This window comes from Sphaerodactylus townsendi, linkage group LG05 (assembly GCF_021028975.2).
Source record: "Sphaerodactylus townsendi isolate TG3544 linkage group LG05, MPM_Stown_v2.3, whole genome shotgun sequence".
In the NCBI taxonomy this organism is placed as follows: domain Eukaryota; kingdom Metazoa; phylum Chordata; class Lepidosauria; order Squamata; family Sphaerodactylidae; genus Sphaerodactylus; species Sphaerodactylus townsendi.
Genome location: NC_059429.1, coordinates 7,788,548 through 7,792,455, shown reverse-complemented (window position 1 = coordinate 7,792,455; position 3,908 = coordinate 7,788,548).

Genomic DNA, 3,908 nt, shown 5'->3' with positions numbered 1-3,908 from the left:
TTCCCCATCCATGATCTATCTTAGGGGTCTGCCACCTGCGGCTCTCCAGATGTTCACGGACTACAAATCCCATCAGCCCCTGCCAGCATGGCCATGCTGGCAGGGGCTGATGGAATTGTAGTCTGTGAACATCTGGAGAGCCGCAGGTGGCAGACCCCTGATCTGTCTTCTCTAGGTAGTACGTGAATATCAGAAGAGCCCTGTGGGATCCGACCAGTGGTCCATCCCATCCGGCATCCTCTCTCAGGCAGTGGCCAATCAGAGGCCTTCCCCCCGATGCTGCTTCCTTTAATCACCATGACTACCCTGTTTCCCCGAATATAAGACATCCCCGGAAAATAAGACATAGTAGAGGTTTTGCTGAAGTGCGAAATATAAGGCATCCCCCAAAAGTAAGACGTAGCAAAGTTTTTGTTTGGAAGCATGCCCGACAAACAGAACACAGAAAAATAAGACATCCCCTGAAAATAAGACATGGCGCATCTTTGGGAGCAAAAATTAATAACGCTGTCTTATATTCGGGGAAACACGGTAGTACCAGTGGTGGGATTCAAATAATTTAACAACCGGTTGTTTACAAGCACCATTTTAACAACCGGTTCTGCCGAAGTGCTGCGAACCGGCTGAATATCCCACCACTGACTAGTACCCTCTGATAGCCCTTCCATGAGTCTGTCGATTTCGAATACCTTTAATGGCATACAAATAGTTTAACATTAACATTGCAAGATAATAACAGCTTTTACCATGAGTCTGTCTAATTCCCCTTTAAAGCCATCTACTCTTATGGCCGTCACTACATCCAGCGGTAATGAATTTCACAATCAATTCCTCGGCAACTGACTGCTTGTAAAGAAATATTTCCTCATTCCTGCCCTGAATCAGTTTCCCAGCAACTTCACTATTATGGCAGAGTAGGTTTGCCAGCCTCCAGAGAGGAACCGGGAAATCTCCTACTAGAACCAGGGGGCATCCATTGAAAATGCTGGGGGGAAGAATTAGGACTAATAAAAGGAACCACTTCTTCACGCAACGTGTGATTGGTGTTTGGAATATGCTGCCACAGGAGGTGGTGATGGCCACTAACCTGGATAGCTTTAAAAGGGGCTTGGACAGATTTATGGAGAAGTCGATTTATGGCTACCAATCTTGATCCTCTTTGATCTGAGATTGCAAAGGCCTTAACAGTCCAGGTGCTCGGGAGCAGCAGCCGCAGAAGGCCATTGCTTTCACATCCTGCACGTGAGCTCCCAATGGCACCTGGTGGGCCACTGCAAGTAGCAGAGAGCTGGACTAGATGGACTCTGGTCTGATCCAGCAGGCTAGTTCTTATGTTCTTATGTTCTTAGTAGTTTGTTAACTGATCTCCAGTCTAGTAAAATCAGTTCCCTTGAATAGAACGGCTGCTTTGGAGAGGGGGCTCTATGGCATTAGATTCAGCTGAGGTGTCCACCCCCAAACCCCTCCCTCTTTTCGCTCCAGCCCTCCCCCCCCCCCCAAAAAAAAATAATCAGGAATTTCCCACCCCAGAGGCCACTTTCTTCACCTCATACATAAGTTTATAAACTTTTTAAAATAAATGTAAGTTGTCCTGCAGGAGGCAGCAGTTCTCTTCGTTTCAGAGATGCGGGTTCCTCTGTCCTATCCCCGTCCCTTTCCCCCCCAAGATGGGACCATGGTACAAAGGTTATTTAGGGCATCTGTGCAGCAGACTTATTTGCATACATTCCTGATCCCCATTTTGAAGTGTACCTTTGTGGTGGGGGGAAGGGGGGGTCATCCCACAACAAAACCTCAGCCCCCCCTTTCCAAATTACAGCTCCCAGGATTTTTTTTGTGGGAAGACAAATTGGTTAAATTGGCATGATACGTCTCCTGTAAACTTGAAGTGCAGATACGCCCGCCCACCCACCACCACCCCAGAGTGGCTCACTGGTGGAGACTAGCTTGAGGACACACAAAAGGAATAACACACAAGGCACTCGCTGCCACATAGGGCTGCCAGCCTTCCAACCTGGAGGTCTCCTGGACTGGCAGTTACAGATATCCAGAGGCGTAGCTACAAGGGGGCCGGGGGTGCGCATTGCGCCGGGCTTGCGCCTGGGGGGGGGGCAGCAAAAATTTCAGGTTTGTTTTTTGTATTTTTAGTGTTTTTCAGTTTTTGGCCTGCAGGGGGCGCGGTTTTTAGGCTAGCAGCATCAACATTTCAGGGAGTTTTCGGGGGACCTCCTGATGATACCACCCAGGTTTGGTGAGGTTTGGTTCAGGGGGTCCAAAGTTATGGATTCCCAAAGGGGGTGCCCCATCCCCCATTGTTTCCAATGGGAGCTAATAGGAGATGGGGGCTACACCTTTGAGAGTCCATACATTTAGACCCCCTGAAGCAAACTTCACCAAACCTGACTGGTATCATCAGGATAGACTCCTAAAGATGCCCTGAAATTTTGATGCTGCTAGCCTAAAAACTGCGCCCCCTGCAGGTCGAAAAATGAAAAAACACTAAAAAAAATAACCACAAACCAACCACAAACGAACAGGGGGAGAGAGCAAAACTCAGATTTTGCACCGGGCTCCATTTTCCCAAGCTACGCTTCTGCAGATATCAGCTCCCCTGGAGGGTGCTTTGGGGGTCTATGGCAGTGTCGACGAACCTTTTTGAGACCGAGTGCCCTACAAGTTACCTACACTGCTTACCCCAAACTAGGTCTTATGTTTAATGCTAATAATCGAGCCATCAGCCCAGGTCAGCCTACATGTGTGGGGGGGGGGGGCACTCTGTTTGCGCGTGCCCACAGAGAGAGCTCTGAGTGCCACCTCTGGCACCCGTGCCATAGGTTCGCCACCACTGGTCTATGGCATGATCACCCACTGATATTGCTCCCAACCCCCTCCTTCCCCAGTTTGAACCCCCAAACCTACAGGAATTTCCCACTCAGAGCTGGCAACCCTATTCCACAAGGTACTAAGGAGACCAGACAGATTCAAGGCACAGGGGTCCATCAACCGTTCTTATCTCTGATGGCTAAGTAGAGCTTCCACTTTCTAAGGGATGGGGGCAAGCACAGTCGGGGGGGAGGTGTCTCTGGAGCAGCAGCGGCGTAGGAGGTTAATAGCTCGTGCATCTAATCTGGAGGAACCGGGTTTGATTCCCCGCTCTGCCGCCTGAGCTGTGGAGGCTTATCTGGGGAATTCAGATTAGCCTGTGCACTCCCACACATGCCAGCTGGGTGACCTTGGGCTAGTCACAGCTTCTCGGAGCTCTCTCAGCCGCACCCACCTCACAGGGTGTTTGTTGTGCGGGGGGAAGGGCAAGGAGATTGTCAGCCCCTTTGAGTCTCCTGCAGGAGAGAGAGGGGGGATATAAATCCAGCTCTTCTTCTTCTTCTTCTTCTTCTTCTTCTTCTTCTTCTTCTTCTTCTTCTTCTACTACTACTACTACTACTACTACTACTACTACTACTTCTCCTACTTCTCCTACTTCTCCTACTTCTCCTTCTCCTTCTCCTTCTTCTTGAGTGAAAAAGGAGGATTCTGAAGTTAGTAGGCCAGACTTAACAAGTAGCCCTCAAGAACAAATGCCAGACACTCAGCCGCACAGAAAATAAAATAAACCCCCAGGAGAGAAAGGAGGGATATAAATCCAAATTGTTGTTGTTGTTGTTGTTGTTGTTTGGGGGGGGGTGGGGGGGGGGGGGGGCCCGAGGGGGGGGGGGGGGGGGGGGGTAGGGGGGGGGAGAGGGGGGGGGGGGGAGGGGGGGGGGGGGGAAGGGGGGAGGGGGGGGGGGGGGGGGGCGGGGGAGGGGGAGGGCGGGGGTGGGGGGGGCGGGGGGTGGGGGGGGGGGGGGGTGGGTGGGCGGGGGGGTGTGGCGGGGGGGGGGGGGGTGGGGGTGGGGGGGGGGGGCGGGGGT